Raw genomic sequence first — 18735 nt, 5'->3', positions numbered from 1 at the left:
CACATTTTCATATGTTTCTTGGCCTCACATATGTCTTCTTTTGAAAAGTGGCTGTTCATATCCTTCACCCACTTATGAATGGGTTTGTTTTCTTCTTGTAAATCTGTTTTAGTTCTTCGTAGATTCTGGATATTAGCGCTTTGACAGATGGGTAGATTGCAAAAATTTTTTCCCATTCTGTTGGTTGCCGATTCACTCTAATGATTGTTTCTTTTGCTGCACAGAAGCTCTGGAGTTTAATTAGATCCCATTTGTTTAGTGCTATTGAGCCTACATAGAAAGAGGCCTACTTATGTAATTGGTAAGAGTGTGAACTGATCAACTTTGTGGAAAATAATCTGCCAGTATTATTAAAATTATAATTAAATTTGTCACAGCTCAATTATACCATTTTGAGAATCGTATACGACATTAAAAAAAAAACATTGGTGGGATCTATGTATATTGATGATTATTGAAAAGTCATTAGTGGTGGAAATTTTAAAGAACAGCCTTAGTATCCATCTAATAGAGAATAAAGAAATCAGAACGAATCTATAATATGAATGACTACACAACTGAAAAGAATACATTAATCTACATTAGTTGGAACTAGTAATGTCTACCTTGTATTGTAAATGGAGTAATTAAATCACTATATGATGTAGGATTTGAGAATATTCTTTAAAACAAAAGAAATCAATAAAATTCTGAAAGGACAAACTATTGAAAGCCCATCACAAAATCTAGAAATGATTTTAAAAAACTGAAAATTTGACTATGTAAAAAGAAAAGTTTTTCAAAACAACAATATGAATGAAGTAAAAGTTATGATACTGACCTTAAGAAAAAAATCAGTTATTATATGGAAATAATAAATGTGCAGAACATATAGAGAATATCACTAAATGAATTATAAAACTAGTAAAATGTATCATTATGAAAATCACAGGGAGAAATACAAATGGCCAATATACATACACAGATATGCACAATCTCACTAATAAGTGGAGAAATCCAAATTAAAAGTAAAAATATTTTAAATCATAAAATTGGCAAACATTAACATTGATAATTTCCTGTGTAATTAAGGGTGTGGGGAAATAGAAATTCTGATACACTGATGGTAGAAGTATAAACCATTGATTTGTTTTTGGAACACAGATTTTTAATTTTCATCAAAATATTAAATATTAATTTTTGCAGCAGTATTTTATTTTTAGAAATCAATCATAAGAGGTAAAAACCACTTAACAAATGTGACAAAAAGGTGGATACACAGGTGTGCCCAGTACAGCTTTGGTAACAATAACAAATAACTGAAATTGTCATAAGCATTTCTCAGTGAAAAAGTGACCAAGTTATGGTAAAATATTCTTCTGAATAATGATGGAACTAAAATTCATAATAAGAGAGACCTATATGTGTTGATTAGCAATAATCACCAAATTAAATCTTATATGGAAGCCAATCAGGGAACAATACGCAAAGCAAGATCACATCATGGAAACATGTGCATATTTATCTGTATGTAGGTGAAAGGAGGTTTTGGGGTGGCCTGGGAGCTGGTAGGGATACATTTATTCTATATACCTAAGAACTATGTGAATTTTTATAACAATAACAATTTTTATAACAATTGTTTTTAATTAATCACATAAGAAACACATGTGTTTAACCCTATATAGATGTATGAATATGTGGAGATAATTATTATTCTTCTAAATAACAAAATAAAACAGCAATGCAATGTCACAAATAGATAACAGTACAATATTAAATATTGTAATATCATATCCAATATTAAAATTACATATATACACATAGATACAGGTAGGGCTGCCAACAAATGGTTTTCAAGTCTAACATTGTGGTAATTGTTGTAGACCTCTGTGACTATATTAGAAACCATGGAATTGTACACTGTATGGGGGTGAAATTTATGGTATTTTAATTACATCTCAAAGTTTTATTAAAAAAAAAGTGGCTTAATATTCTTGTATTAAGTAAAAATTGGTTTTATTTAAAATATAAATTAATAATTTCCAGTAGATCCCCTTAAAAGATTATAGAAGGGATGTCCAGATCACACCCACCCCAACCTCTAGAGTTTTTGGCTATTTTCCACAGTCTTGAATTGAATGAGGTGAAGGAGGAAAAAAGTGTTTAAGAAGTTAGTGGAGAAGTTCTTAAGTTTAATTAGATCCCATTTGTCTATTTTGGCTTTTGTTGCCATTGCTTTTGGTGTTCCTGTCATGAAGTCCTTGCCTATGCCTACGTCCCAAAAGAAACAATCACTGGAGGGAACCGGCAACCAATAGAAAGGGAAAAAATTTTGCAAGCTACCCATCTGACAAAGGGCTACTATCCAGAATCTACAAAGAACTAAAACAAATATACAAGAAAAAACAACCCCATCAAAAAGTGGGCAAAAGGTATGAACAGACACTTTTCAAAGGAAGACATCTATGTGGCCAACAAACATATGAAAAAATGCTCATCATCACTAGTCATTAGAGAAATGCAAATCAAAATCACATTGAGATACCATCTCATGCCAGTTAGAATGGTGATCATTAAAAAATCTAGAGACAACAGATGCTGGAGAGAATGTGGAGAAATAGGAATGCTTTCACACTGTTGGTGGGAGTGTAAATTAGTTCAACCATTGTGGAAGGCAATGTGGCTATTCCTCAAGGATCTAGAGATAGAAATTCCATTTGACCAAGCAAACCCATTACTGGGTATATACCCAAAGGTTATGAATTGTTCTATTATAAAGACACATGCACACTATACTCATTGCGGCACTGTCTACAATAGCAAAGACTTGGAACCAACCCAAATGCCCATCAATGATAGACTGGATAAAGAAAATGTGGCACATACACACCATGGAATACTATGAAGTCATAAAAAAGGATGAGTTCGTGTCCTTTGCAGGGACATGGATGAATCTGGAAACCATCATTCTCAGCAAACTGCCACAAGAACAGAAAACCAAACACTGCATGTTCTCACTCATAAGTGGGTACTGAACACTGAGAACACATGGACACAGGGAGGGGAACATCACACACTGGGGCCTGTTGGGGGTGGGTGGCTAGGGGAGGGATAGCAGGGGGTAGGGACAACATTAGGAGAAATACCTAATGTAGGTGACAGGGGAGGATACAGAAAAACCATGTCATGTGTATACCTATGTAACAATCCTGCAAGATCTATACATGTACCCCAGAACTTAAAGTAAAAGGAAAAAGAAAAAAGAAGTCAGTGGGTGGTGACTTCCTAAAGAAGAAAAGAAGAGCTGGTGATTGTTGGGGCAGAGTGGGGAGAGATGCTCCTTTCAAATGGAAGGCTCTAGAACCTGCCAAAAGTAAGCTTAAGCCAGGACAATCTTCCTGCAGAGCCTCCAGAGAATGGCTTCAGATCCGATGCTCCTGCTGACATCCACAGATGGGGGCATCTCACTGGCTTTTAAAATCGTCAACTTTTTCTACATCAACACAAAGAAATATTGAAAAGGGGAATTCTGGTTTACAGGCACTTCATTAAATTATCCACAAACAACTTTTGAAACAAAAGCTATAAAAGTGAAACTTGGTAAAATTATCCTATGCTTAATAAATACTCTTCATGGCTCAGATACAGTTCAGGCAAACCAGCCGTGGATGTAGCCCCAGCCAGGGGGTAGTGGGGGTCCTCGTGTGCTCCAGGAGGCCTCTCTGGTGGGTCCAGCAGCTGCTCCCTTCAGTGCTGAAGCCCTGTCTTTGCTCAGCTGGGGGCATTTACTTTGCAAACCTCAGAATGTCATAAGCCCCATGAAGACATCCAAGATATTCCTTAGAGTTGTCTGAAACAAAGAAAGATCAATTATTCTAAAACCTGAGAGAGAGAATTCCGATTTCAGCTGACGCTGGCTGTTCCTCATCAAGGCAGCACACATTACTGAAGAAAGTGAACATCCCTTGAAAGTGGAAGAAGAAACTCTGAGAACATCATTAAATTATAATTAAATTTTCTTATGTGAAAATAGAAAACTTTTGTATGACCTATAATTCAATGCAGTACAAAAGATATATGGCAAATAGGAAAAAAAAATTGGCCTGGCATAACACAAAGGTTTTAATATACTTAATATATAATGTCTCTAAAAATAGGGAAGAAAAGACTACCAACAATCCCATGTAAGCATGTCAGAGACATGAACGAACAGTTTGAAGAAAAAAAAAAAGTGGCTTTTAATCTCAAAATATAAAAAAGTTCAAATTAAAACTATACTGAGAAACCACTTCAAGAAAAATTTTTAGAAATTCCACATGTAACGATGTTAGTGTGTCTGTGCACACATTATTGCTAAGAAAGCATGACTCAGCACCTGTGGGGAGGAATTTGGCAACATTTAGCAAGCTACATAAACATTTTTTAAACACTTTGTCACACTATCCAACATCTCAAAATCTATCCCAAAGTAGACTTGCAAAAATATGAAGAATCATCCACAAGAGAATTGGCTGAAATATGGGAAAATGTAGAGCATAATTCTAAACTCAAATCTCTATAAGAATCACAATGAAATTAGATAATACTAATAAATAATAAAAATTGTGTAAATTGAAAATTGGGAGATGCAACAAAGAGCATTATGTGAGAGCAATCTATGAGATTAGTTATTAACATCAGAAACTTGACACTTTGGGAGGCCAAGGTGGGAGGATCACTTGAGGTCAGGAGTTTGAGATCAGCCTGGCCCACATGGTGACACTCTGTCTCTATGTCTTTACTAAAAATACAAAAATTAGCCAGATATGGTGGTGCACACCTGTACTCCCAACTACTGGGGAGGCTGAGGCGAGAGAATCACTTGAACCCAGGAGGCAGAGATTGCAGTGATTTGAGATTGTGCCACGGAATTCCAGCTTGGGCAACAGAGCGAGACTCTGTCTCAAATAGAAAAACACAGAAAAGAAAGGCTGAAACTTAAGTATATGGCTTAAGTTAGAAAAAATAACATCGGAAGAAGTCCAAATAATGTGACGGAAGGATAACAGATGAGAAGAGAAATTAATGAAAGAGAAAATAAGGACAATAGTAGGAAGGGGAAACAGAGCCAACAGTTGTTTTTGAGCAAATTATACTATCAAGAAAAAAGAAATCACAAAAGTTTATATCAGAAATTAATAGAAAGACATAATGACAGAGGTAGCAGATATTACAAAACAGACAAACAGTGGATATTATGAACAAATTTATGCTAAGACATTTAAGATGTGTACAAAATAGATAAAATCCTAGAAGGCATAATTTTCTAAAATGAATTCATGAAGAAATAAAAATCCTAAATACTTCAATAGCCATTACATAAATTCAATTAGTAGTTAAGAAGTATCTTTCATTTCTGTCTTTCTCTCCCTTTCTTTACCCCATCTCCTCTCTCTCTCTCAGTATCTCTCAATCTCTCTCTCTCTCTTTCTCTCTCTCTCTCTCTCACACACACACACACAAACACACACACACACAGCCCTATTAGTATTATTAGCTAAATACCAAATTTACAATGGAGTTGGCATTCAAATTTGATTTAAATATTTCCATAAAATTGATAAAAGTGACTACTTTCAATTAATTTGATGAAAACACTATAATTTTAATACCAAACCAAAAAAAAATTAAGTATAGAAAGAAAAACTGTGCACCGATCTTATTCAGGAGCACTGACATAAACTCTCTAAGAGAGTAGGAGACAATGACCATGCCTCAGATTTGAAGAATCAATACAAACAATGCAATTAGTGTACAGCTCAAACAGCATATACTGAAGTGCTTAACCTTATACCTAATATTTAAAAATATTTGGAACACACAGAGCCATGGGAGTGGCTTTTGGAGATATTTTCATGAAGGAAGAAAGATTACAGCTAAGTCTAAAAATACTATTATAGTTGTTTGTTTGCTTGTTTTGTCTTGGAGAGGAGGTGAAAGTGGGAGTAAAAACAGGGAGCTTGGAGTAAGGTGGGAAAAGCGAAGAAACCTGCAAGGATGGGCTGAAGGGTGTGCTGGGAGAACAGTGAGAAATATATCTAGGGAAGAAATTGGAGATGCAGGTTTAATCCCAAGCTATCCAAAGGCATGTACTGAAGAATTAATGTGTGACTAGGAACAGGGATGTCATGAGACTTATCGTTAACCCAACAGAGGGCAGTCAGTTTCACTAATGAATGAGGACTGTGAGGACAGACAGAGTGAGGGGCAGGCAGATGAAGGCAGGAATTTAACAAGAAACAGGTCCACTTGATTGTTGACAAGATGCTGTTTTAAAGTTCCATTTTGCCACACATGGAACAGCTTTTCCCTAGCCAAATTTAGTGGCATGTAATATCTTTAAACATAGGCAGATACCTAAAGTTCCCACATGAAAACCAAATTTAAACCTGCTGTGACCCACTTCAACACCATCATTGGAAGCCAGAAGTTGAGCCCTTTTCTGAGTTTAAAACTTTCATAATATTCAGCATATTATTATTTATGTATTTATTTCCTTTGTGATAGAAATTTTGTTTCTCCCAATTTTCTATTTTATTAAAACATTGCTACATAGAAATCCTCCTTGGAAATTTCTCCTAATGAGAGAAATATTTTACATAGAAGACTCTAGAAATGGGATGAGATCCATGGGTTAGGAGAATTTTAAAATAGATAGGTCCACCAATTCCACAGAAATACAAACTACCATCAGTGATCACTACAAACAAATCTATGCACATAAACCAGCAAACCTGGAAGAAATGGATAAATTCCTGGAAGCTTAAACCCTCCCAAGACTAAACCAGGAAGAAGTTGAATCCCTGAATACACCAATAACAAGGTCTGAAGTTGTGGCAGTAATTACTAGCTTACCAACCAAAAAAGTCCAGGTTCAGATGGGTTTACAGCTGAATTCTACCAGACATACAAAGAGGAGCTGGTACCATTCCTTCCAAAACTATTCCAAACAATACAAAAAGAGGGAATCCTCTCTAACTCATTTTATGAGACCAACGTCATCCTGATACCAAAACCTGGTAGAGACACAAGTTCTCACTCATAGGCAGGTGTTGAACAATGAGAACACATGGACACAGGGAGGGGAGCACTACACACTGGGGTCTGTTGGAGGGAAATAGGGGAGGGTCAGTGGGGCATGGGGAGTTGGGGAGAAACAGCATGGGGAGAAATGCCAGATATAGGTGATGGGGAGGAGGGCAGCAAATCACACTGCCACGTGTGTACCTATGCAACAATCTTGCATGTTCTTCACATGTACCCCCAAACCTAAAATGCAATAAAAAAAAAAAAAAAAAAAAAAAAAAAGAAAACTTCAGTCCAATATCCATGATGAACATAGATGCAAAAGTCTTCAATAAAATACTGGCAAACCAAATGCAACAGCACATTGAAAAGCTTCTCAATCATGATCAAGTAGGCCTCATCCCAGGGATGCAAGGCTGGTTCAACATACGCGGCCGGGCGCAGTGGCTCAAGCCTGTAATCCCGGCACTGTGGGAGGCCGAGGTGGGTGGATCACGAGGTCAAGAGATCGAGACCATCCTGGTCAACATGGTGAAACCCCGTCTCTACTAAAAATACAAAAAATTAGCTGGGCATGGTGGTGCGTGCCTGTAATCCCAGCGACTCAGGAGGCTGGGGCAGGAGAATTGCCTGAACCCGGGAGGCGGAGGTTGCGGTGAGCCGAGATCGCGCCATTGCACTCCAGCCTGGGTAACAAGAGCGAAACTCCGTCTCAAAAAAACAACAACAACAACAAAAAAACATACGCAAGTCTAAAAACGTAATTCACCACGTAAACAGAACCAAAGACAAAAACCACATGATCACCTCCATAGATGCAGAGAAGACCTTCTACAAAATTCAACAGCACTTTATGCTAAAAACTCTCAATAAACTAGGTATTGATGGAACTTATCTCAAAATTATAAAAGCTATTTATGACAAACCCACAGCCAATATACTAAATGGGCAAAAACTGGAATCATCCCTTTTGAAAACCAGCACTAGACAAGGATGCCCTCTCTCATCATTCTCATTCAATATAGTATTGGAAGTTCTAGCCAGAGCAATTAGGCAAGAAAAAGAAATAAAGTGTATTCAATCAGGAAAAGAGGAAGTCAAATTGTCTCTATTTGCAGTCGACATGATTGTGTATTTAGAAGACCACGTTTTCTCAGCCCAAAATCTCCTTAAGCTGATAAGCAACTTCAGCAAAATCTCAGGATACAAAATTAATGTGCAAAAATCACAAGCATTCCTATACACCAATAACAGACAAACAGAGAGCCAAATCATGAGTGAACTCCCATTCACAGTTGCTACAAAGAGAATAAAATACCTAGGAATACAACTAACAATGGATGTGAAGGACCTCTTCAAGGAGAACTACAAACCACTGCTCAATGAAATAAGGACACAAACAGATGGAAAAACATTCCATGCTCATGGTTAGGAAGAATCAATATCAGGAAAATGTCCATACTGCCCAAAGTAATTTATAGATTTGATGGTATCCTCATTAAGCTACCATTGACCTTCTTCACAGAACTGGAAGAAAACCACCTTAAACTTCATATGAAACCAAAAGAGAGCCTGAATAGCCAAGACAAACCTAAGTACAAAGCACAAAGCTGGAGACATCATGCTACCTGACTTCAAACTATATTACAAGGCTACAGTAATCAAAACAGCATGGTACTGGTACCAAAACAGAGATATAGACAAATGGAACAGAACAGGGGCTTCAGAGGTAACACCATACATCTACAACCCCTGATCTTTGACAAACCTCACAAAAACAAGCAATGGGGAAAGGATTCCCTGTTTAATAAATGATGTTGGGAAAACTGGCTTGCCATATGCAGAAAGCAGAAACTGGACCCCTTCCTTATACCTTATACAAAAGTTAACTCCAGATGGATTAAATATTTAAACATAATACCTAACACCATAAAAACCGTAGAAGAAAAACTAGGCAAAACCCTTCAAGACATAGGCATAGGCAAGGATTTCATGACGAAAACACCAAAAGCAATGGCAACAAAAGCCAAAATAGACAAATGTGATCTAATTAAATTTAAGAGTTTCTGCACAGCAAAAGAAGCAATCATTAGAGTGAACTGGCAACCAATAGAATGGGAAAAAGTTTTTGCAATCTATCCATCTGACAAAGGGCTAATATCCAGCATCTAGAATGAACTAAAGCAGATTTACAAGAAAAAAAGAAAGAAATCCATTCAAAAGTGGGTGAAAGATAAGAACAGACACTTTTCAAAAGAAGACATATATGAGGCCAACAAACATATGAAGAAAGGCTCATCATCACTGGTCATTAGAGAAATGCAAATCTAAACCACACTGAGATACCATCTCATGCCAGTTAGAATCGTGATCATTAAAAAATCTGGAGACAACAGATGCTGAAGAGGATGTGGAGAAATAGGAGCGCTTTTAAACTGTTTGTGGGGGTGTAAATTAGTTCAACCATTGTGGAAAACAGTATGGCTATTCCTCAAGGATCTAGAAATAGAAATTCCATTTGACCCAGCAATCCCATTATTGGGTATATACTCAAGGGTTATAAATCGTTGTATTATAAAGACACATGCACAAGTATGTTCATTGCAGCACTGTTTACAATAGCAAAGACTGGGAATCAACCCAAATGCCCATCAATGAGAGACTGGACAAAGAAAATGTGGCATGTATACACCACGGAATACTGTGCAGCCATAAAAGAGGATGAGTTCATGTCCTTTGTAAGGACATGGGTGAATCTGGAAACCATCATTCTCAGCAAACTGACACATGAACAGAAAACCAAATATCACATGTTCTCATTCATAGATGGGTGTTGAAGAATGAGAACACATGGGCACAGGGAGGGGAATGTCACAAACTGGGGTCTGTTGGGGAGTGTGGGGCTAGGGGACGGACAGTGGATGTTGGGAGGATGGGGTGGGATAACACTGGGAGAAATGCCTGATGTAGGTGATGGTGGGATGGAGACAGCAAACCACCATGGCATGTGGTAACCTAAGCAACAATCCTGTAAGATCTGTACATGTACCCCAGAACTTAAAGTACAATTAAAAAAAAAGCAGACAGAAAGTGAGACACACATGGTTTTGGTAAAAACTGAGAAATAGATCATTAACCCATCTATATGGTGTGTTTAATAAAAACAACTTTTAAAACAAAAACAAACAAACAAAAAAAAAGATAGGTCCTCCAAATTGCCCTCTTACAAATCATAGAAATTCACATGCTTCCAGCAGTTACAGCAATGGGTGTTACCACCCCCATCCTCATCAGCACTGAATGTTAAGCACGAAAATGTGTGTCCTTAACTGAAATGTCCCTTAACTGTGTGTCCCTTAACTGAAATGATTGGTACCAGAAGTGATTCAGATTTGGGTTTTTGCAGATTTCAGAATATTTGCATTATATATACTTAGTGATTGAGAATTCCAAATCCAAAAATTTGAAATCTGAAATCCTCCAGTGAGCATTTCCATTTAGAAGCTGAAAATGTTTCGGGTTTTAGAGCATTTTGGATTTCAGATTTTTGGATTTCAGATTTTTGGATTTGGAATGCTAACCTGTATTAAACATCTGACAACCTGAAAGACACAAAACACACCTCAGTTTTTTATTTTGCTTCATTCTGGGCTTTAAAAATTTCTGTGCCAAAGTTCATGCTGTGTGTGAAATCCTGCTCACCCCCAAACAGGTCCAGCCCAGGTGATAACTCTGCTGTGAAGTCTTTCCCATTCTCATGGGGAACACTATTTATTTACTTCCTGATACCCAAAAAGAACAGTGCAAATATTCCTCTCACTTGCATTGTGACTTTTTAAAAAATGTTTTTATGTGGAGCTCATTCTCTAATCCTTTATTCCTTATTTCACTGTACAGATTAGGTGCAAATATTATTTGGTTCGATGACTGAATGATACCATCAAGAAAACCTTAATCCTCCCAGGAACCTCAAAAATAAGGTACAATCATAATATTTTTATATTGATTCAAGGGATTTGTCTAAGATCACAATTCAATTCAGTATCCAAGCATTCTGACTCTCAAATCTGTGCTGCTGAGCACTGTGCTATGTATAAATGTCATAGATCATAAGAAATAGAAATACCTGAGTGCAGAAATGTCCTCTGTATTTACACACTTTGGTGAGCATTAGGAAATGGGGCTGCTGAAATTGAGATGAGCTTGGAAGGTCAAAAGGAAGCATTCTGTTACCCCAGTGAAATAAACATTGCGGTTTGCTCATTCTAACATGGAAAAAAAATTCTAATGTATTTATCCTTTAATTAACTCTTCCAAAAGAAGAAGCAGGAAGACAGCTGCAATTAAAGGCTCAAATGGAAGTATTTTTACCTAATGGAAGAGTTGCCCATTTTGGGAAACTGTGCTAGAAGGACCCAAACAATGCTGATGATAATTATCAGGATGATAAGTAATCTGGGAAGACAACAAAGTGATGTAAATCTTAGACAAGTCATCATAGGCGCCTCCATTGTGCTTCAGTGCTTGCATTCACTCTTGTGCTATTTTCTTACTTTTACCAAACAAAACATAGCTCCTTGACATCCCATGAACCCATGCTATGCCTAATGAGCATCAGTTAGTAAAATGCCCATGACTAGTAATCTTCACCTATACAATTATTCATTCATAAAATAGTTCAAATGTAAGCAATGAATGTATTGAAAAGTACATAATACATTGATTAGAAAAAACACTCTATTAAAAAGACATTATTTTTATGATAAAAGAGATTACCATTTTTGTACTTTTTCACTAACAGAAAACTAAGCTTACATAGGTGAATTCTAAAAACTTCTAATTCAGAATGCTGAGTAAATTGGCCAAAAATGCTAACCTACCCATTTCAATATTACAGGATTCATACAGGTAGAAATAACGGAATAAAATACTGGTAGGCAGTATAGTCCTATCTGTGGTTCCTGAGGTCCAGGGAGAATGAGTTCACCACCTTCCCACCTCACACTAGCCAATGTTTTTTCCATGAGTAACCAAAACAGCAGAATTTACTTACCTGTTCATAAAAGATCATCACTTCTGTGTGTTCTCCTGAAATAGGTGGTGGCTGGGTGAAAAGGGGGACAGCATTAGGGCAGGAGATGGGGGCTCTAGCATCTTGAGTGAGCTTCTGAAACCTCTGCAGCTTCCAGCCACTAAATGGGATAAGCCATGGAAAGCTTTAGCCCAATGCCCAGAACAAAGTCAGGGTTCAGTGCATGGCCTGCTCTCCTCATTTTTCTGTCATCAGCAGCTGTGTCCTGTGCCTCCCACCCACTGGGCTCTGCTCTTCCCATAGCATGTGGAGTAGCCCCCAGAGCCTGGCCTCCAGCTGCCCTCCAGGCCTTGTTTCCTCTCACTCTGCCACGGGCTCCTCACTGACCCGCCTTGCTCCTGGGTGTCCTCAGAAAACACCATGTACTCAACTGCATGTAGCCTCACTGCTCCTTCCCCGGAGTGCCACAGGGCTCACCTCATCAGAAGGACCCCACATACCTGGAGGAAGGACCCTCCCTTCGCTCACTCTCTTCTAATTTTTGTAGCAGCTTTCCTTCCTTCTGCTCAGTGCAGCGCACGCTGATGAATCCTCCATCTTCCCCACAAAGACAGGAATAGCATGAGCAGCAGAGAGTAGATACTCAATGACAGAAAATACAGTCATCGATTTATCATGTAAATTTATCAAATTTATCATCAATTAAATAAAATGTATGCTAAAGGTCACATACCTCCTATGAGACCACTGTATCTTCTGCCTCCTGAATTTCAGTCCGGCACCTTCCACAGCAACATGTCATCCCTTAGCACCATTCCTCTCTTATTGCCTTGGTGCAGAGCCAGGACCACGGCCAGGTAAGGCCTTGGGACTGTCCCTCCCCAGTTACCTGTGAAACAATCATGTCACCAACAAAGCACAGCCTTACCAATTGGTAGTCAGTTCCTCCCAACACCTATGTCCCTGCAAAGGTGGCAGAACCCCTTCAAGATTGGTCTTCCCAGGCATTGCACCTCTAGGTGATAGGGCATGTCCTTACCTCAGGCCTGGGTGCCCAGTCTATCCCATCCAATAAGAGAGCTGTGGAGAAGGAAAGACTCCAGTTTAAGGGGAGATTACTGGGGTTCCTACTTCCATCCTGCCCCAATGGGAAGGCTGTTAAAGAAACAGCAAGTGTAAAGCTGGGATGATAGAACGTGTTTTCATTATTTAAACCAATAAACTCCACAGTTTGGAACAACAAAAAGAAAAATGGTACATCCAAGCCATATTATTTTTATCACACTTAGCTAAAATATCACTTTATCAATAGGACCATTTTTTAAAAGAGTCAAGATCCAATTGTTTTTCTGTTAGAATATTCACCAACATTCCTTTTCACCTGATTCATTCAATTTTTAAAGAACTCAAAATTGAATAGCAAGTGTAGCAAGACAATGAATGAACTGCAGCTATGCGCAGCCACATGGCTGACTGTTCCAAACTTATTATGAGCAAAAGCCTCCGGAAATCAAGGAATACATCCTGAGTTATTCTATTTAAAATAAGTGCAAACTAAAAAGGAGCAAACTTTAGCACACGAAGTTGTAATGGTTATCTTTGGAAAGGAGGAGATCCAAGGACAGTTTTCGAGTACAGGTAACTTCTATTTTTTGACCTGACTTGTAGTTACATGGGTGCTCATTTTGTGATAAATGACAGAGCTGTATTATTTAGGTTTCATGTGTTTTCTGTATGTATGTCATACTTCAGATTTTTAAATGTTTCACAAAATACTATGACAATATATGGTCTATTGAAAATGCAGGAGAAAAAGGAGACTCTGTGGTCCATTCTTTCTATCTGTCACCTGCCAGCCCCTGGCTTTAGGCCCAGGTTGCTCTAGCTGTCCTGGGTTGACTGAACTCTTGCAGCAGGCTCTTGGAATGAGTACCTTCCCGGACTCTGTCCCTTGGTAACATCGGCCCATCCTTAACAGCTGCAATTGATAAACTCATCTGTGTTAGCGTGTGGATGATTCATCTGTTTCCTCCTTTATGTGATGTATATAGGGACATCTGGACAGTGCATTTGCCTGTCAGAACAGGTAATAATTTCATCCCTCATGAAAAACACAAATGGAGTTTTTTGAATATGTGGTTGAACATCAGGAGTGTGAGCAGAAGTCAGGTACAATCAGAGACACTTCAAAGGAAGAAAACTATTTCATTTAAAAATAGGGCCCTAGTTTTTGTATGTGGAAACAGAACCTAAATATCTTCTCCTTTCTCTTACCCTACTCTAGCACTCTGTAGTTAGTTTCACTGGAACCAACCACTGAAGCCTCTAATCCACTTCTCCATCGGCACTTCCCCAGGAGAATTCTAGGCACAGCCCAGGGGCCCCTCGGCAACCCCCTGTGAGAAGGAGCTCTCTCTGACACCTGTTTCTGGACCTTGGTGTGGAAGTCCATGGAGAAGGGGTGCTGCTGCTACTGAGGTTATAGGTCAGAGGCTCATGAGAGAGGCCACCCTGACCTCCTAGTCCTGAGGCCAGCAGAGGGTGCAAGCACTGGCAAATGGCTGTATGCTATGACTTATGAGGCATAAATACAAACCAAGCAAGTATTTTGTTGATTTCCCAAGAAAGCTTCTATTTTCTTCACTAATCATAATGATGGCAGAAAGTTCATTTCCAGGAATATTTTCAATAATTGATGTTACCTGATGAGTAAATTAAACTATTACAAACAAACTGATTCCAGAGCAGTGAAAGTCAATTCAGTTCTCTAGCTGTCTCATGGGGACCAAGAAGTGGCAGTGCATATTCAAATACCTACACAGACAGAAATGTCACCAGATGCAGCTAGTCCATCTTATCCAATTCACATTTACCTCATTATACCTCAACCTCCAGTACCCTCTGCCATACTCTATGGACTTCCTCCAGTCCAAGCCACTCACCAAAACGGGACACCCATACCCAAATGACTCTAAAAATCCAGCAGGGAGGTTGAAGAGTGAGGTGAGCAGAGCAGCAAACACACCAAATATCCCTTCCTTTGACTGCTGCACAAACTCTTCTGTCCCTCTGGTCTTTTCTAGTTTTTCATGTTTCCTCACACCTTAGAAACATTCCTCAGAATTCATACCTTGAAAGAGAGGCCCTTGGTTCATGGCTTGCCTATGTACAGAATGGGGTTGCTCATCCCTGGCTTCCCTGTGAGGAACATGAGCAGCAGCTTCAGGAACTCCCCCCTAATGCAGGCAACCTTCATGTGAGACTCCTCCATGCCTCATAGGCAGTGCTGTACAATACACTGCCAGGAACACACAACACAGTCATGAAATGACCAACCATAGGGGATTTTAAAGGTGAGTGTCCCTACCAAGTGTTTACTAATACAGTAAGAAATGGTGTCATGGCTGCTGGAAAACAATGGGCTTTGACATTAAACATGGACTTGACTCCCTGGTCCTCTTAGGTGAGTGTTTCACCTCTAGAATGTCAGATTTCTCATCTCCAAAGCAAGGTTGCCTCTTGCAAGTCCTAGAAGAAAACCACAGGCTAATCTTCCTCAGGAGCACAGATGCAATAAACAGAGTAGAAGTAGAAAGCACTGATCTTTAAGTCAATTTCAAGAACCAAAACCAAACCAAAGAAAACCAGGCAATCAGTGTATTGTGCAAGATGACATGGCATATTGCTAAAGCTTTTCAGTGTTTTTAAAATATTAGAGGAAAAACAAGCTCTGGGAATGGCTGCTAGAGAAATATTTATGAGAGATGTCATACTAAAACCAAATATTAAAGGGTAGACAACTTTTTTTTTTACCTCTTGTGTTAAGTGGTGGAAATATTCTAGTAAGCTTGTTATGAAGCACAGAATCCTGCCTGCCTGACTGAGCTGGAGGGGGCGTTGGGGGATAGCAGTCCACAGTGTTGGAGCAAGTGGGCTTGATGCTTATCACAGTCAATCAAGGTCAACTTATGAACACTTTAATATGTGACTAGGAAGAACAAGGGTGTCTGGAATCCATTATCACCTCAGGAGTTGGCACTGAGTTCCATGGTTGGATGATGAGTGGATGGACAGACAGATGGACAGGTGGATAAGTGGGTAGACTTGACATGAGTTAATGTTCTTGGCTTCTGGGAAGAAAAATTTTTAAAGTTTCCATTTTCTACAATCTAAACAGCTTCCTCAGAAGTTGAATTTAGTAGCATTTAAAAATCATTAAACCAAGACAAACATACAGAGTTCCTACATGTAACCAAATGCAGGCCAGATATTACCTACATTGCACTACAGCAGAGGCAGGATTGGACCCTGGCAGTCTGACACCAACACCTGTGTTCTTCTGCACTGTGCCATGGGAGACAAAAACATTTCAAAAGAAATACAGACCAGAATGGTCTCGATCTCTTGACCTCGTGATCCACCCGCCTTGGCCTCCCAAAGTGCTGGGATTATAGGTGTGAGCCACCACACCCGTCTCAAAAAAAAAAAAAAAAAAAAAAAAAGAAATACAGACTAGAATATGTATGTGCTATGTATTTACACACACTAATGACAATCAGGAATTGAGGCTAACGACATCTGGGCTTTGAGTCATATAAATAGGCTAGGAAAGTTGCATTTTACTACCATATTGAAAGAAACCACTTATTTCTCACTCCAGCAGGAAAAGTGTTTTTCAGCATTCACTTATCTGCTCATTGACTCTTTTACTATAGACAGGGAGATGATAGGCAGGAGAATAGCCCCAAATGGAGGCCCAAGGTAATAAGCAATTGACTCAATGTAATGGAAGAGTGCAGCATTCAGAGATATCTGTACTAATGGAACCCACATGATGTGGGTGAGAGCTATTAGGATGAGAAATAACCAGGGAATGCAATTAAATATTCAAGTATTAAACAGAACACAATTGAAATCTCCATTGCACTTGAGTTTTTGAAGTGATTCTTGCAGTCATCATTGCCTTTCCCAAACAAAGCAAGCTACTTCATTTCACATGAACCTGTGCCACGAGGAACGGTGATCAGTTTGTAAAACGTCAAGAAAGCAACTGTTTGTCTATATTAGTCACAATATTTTATCTATGTTTTTCAATTTTTTATCTAGGTATTTCAATTAAATATGTGTAAATACAGTTCAAATGTTAGAAATTATTATCTAGTATGATATTCATAATATATCAATAAGCAATAACCGCCACATTACTTCTCTTAAGAATTATTTGATGAAAAAAGCAGATTCTCATTCTTGGATTTTTCTCAGTTTGCACACATTACTTATTATGACAGTCCCATGTCCACCAGACATGTGCCCAGCAGAAGGCCAGGAACTGCAAGCTTTTCTTATTAACTTAGATTTCTAAATGTATTACATATTTATGGTTAGAAATTACTCTAAATATTTGAAAGAGTTTGAAAGGAAGTTTTCCTTCCACTCCCAACTCCCAAACACCAAGTCAGCATTTTTGTTTGCATATCATCCCTGCATTGTATGTGCAAATACAAACATGCACCAGAAGCACATGCTTTTTCATGGTTATATTTATACAGAGTCTTCTGTAGCTCTGCATATATCACTGGTCAATGCATCTCAGCTACCATTCTGCATTTCAATTGTAAATCCATCTCATTATATAAGACCTATAAAGTAATCTTGCTATTTAAACCATGCTACAGTGAACAGCCTTTTCTGTGTCGCTCCTGGCACCCATGCATGCATGTATCTGGTGAAGCATTCCTGGAAGTGGGATGGCTAGAAAGTTACATTATCTTTAACCCTGGCAGAATGAAACTGCCTTCTGAAGAGGTCATGTGAGTCAACAACACCCTGGCCATAATTTTGGATTTGTGTTTCCTTCTAAGTTTAATCTATGTGACATGAGTCCTAAAGGCACTGAGTATTGCAGTCTCAGGGGCACAGCTCAAATTACAATTTTATTACTTCACAAAATTTCAATAGTAGTATCGTCTGTTTGTAAATGTTAAAAGGAAGCATTACAAAATATTACAATTCAAAAGGATAGATATATTAATTTTTTTTTAAGAGACAAGAGTTTTGCTCTGTTACCCAGACTGGAGCGCAGTGGCATGATCAGTGAAACCTCCACTTCCTGGTTCAAACAATTCTCATGCTTCAGCTCCCTGGGTAGCTGGAATCACAGGCATGTGCCACCACATCCAGCTGATTTTATATTTTTAGTACAGAAGGGGTTTTGCTATGTTGGCCAGGCTGGTCTCAAACTCCTGGCCTCGAGTGATCTGCCTGCCTCAGCCTCTCAAAGTGCTGGGATTACAAGCATGAGCCACTGTGCCCAGCCATATTAATGTTTTTAAATGGAAAACGTGTGCATTGCTTAGGATTAAATAAGCTACCACCAATGACTTATCTGCTGGAGATGCCTAATGGTGTGCTGAATTTTATTATGAAAATTGACATGATTAGAATAAGATGAAATTTCTTTTTTTTGTTACAATTTAAAAATAAAAGGCCATTCAAACGAAAGACTAACCAGAGTAATTCAACTCTTAGCGAGAGATAAAACTAAAGGTTGACAAGGATTTGGAGAATTGGCTACTCTCAAAGTCTGCTTAAAAAGCATAATTTGATGTAACCATTTAGGAAAAAGGTTGGCATTATTAATGAAAATAAAAGATAGG

At 38.4% G+C, this 18735-nt stretch overlaps 1 long non-coding RNA gene across 2 annotated transcripts; it reads right to left on the bottom strand.

Annotated features, from left to right (window-relative positions):
• Positions 1 to 3190: 3190 nt before the first annotated feature.
• LOC108282477 lies at positions 3191 to 18192 on the bottom strand. Of its 2 annotated transcripts, XR_001816434.2 has the most exons (4): positions 12813 to 18192; positions 12580 to 12676; positions 12101 to 12151; positions 3191 to 3832 (listed from the first exon to the last, which is right to left on the bottom strand). It is a non-coding gene; the product is annotated as an uncharacterized LOC108282477 (long non-coding RNA). The 2 variants fall into 2 exon arrangements; XR_005195450.1 differs by lacking the exon at positions 3191 to 3832 and having other exon boundaries at positions 9955 to 12151.
• Between the last annotated feature and the right edge of the window lie 543 nt (positions 18193 to 18735).

The sequence above is a fragment of the Cebus imitator genome, unplaced genomic scaffold, assembly GCF_001604975.1.
Source record: "Cebus imitator isolate Cc_AM_T3 unplaced genomic scaffold, Cebus_imitator-1.0 Scaffold242, whole genome shotgun sequence".
Lineage (NCBI taxonomy): Eukaryota > Metazoa > Chordata > Mammalia > Primates > Cebidae > Cebus > Cebus imitator.
Note: the sequence above shows the minus strand (reverse complement) of the source record. Positions and strands in the feature narration are given on the sequence as shown.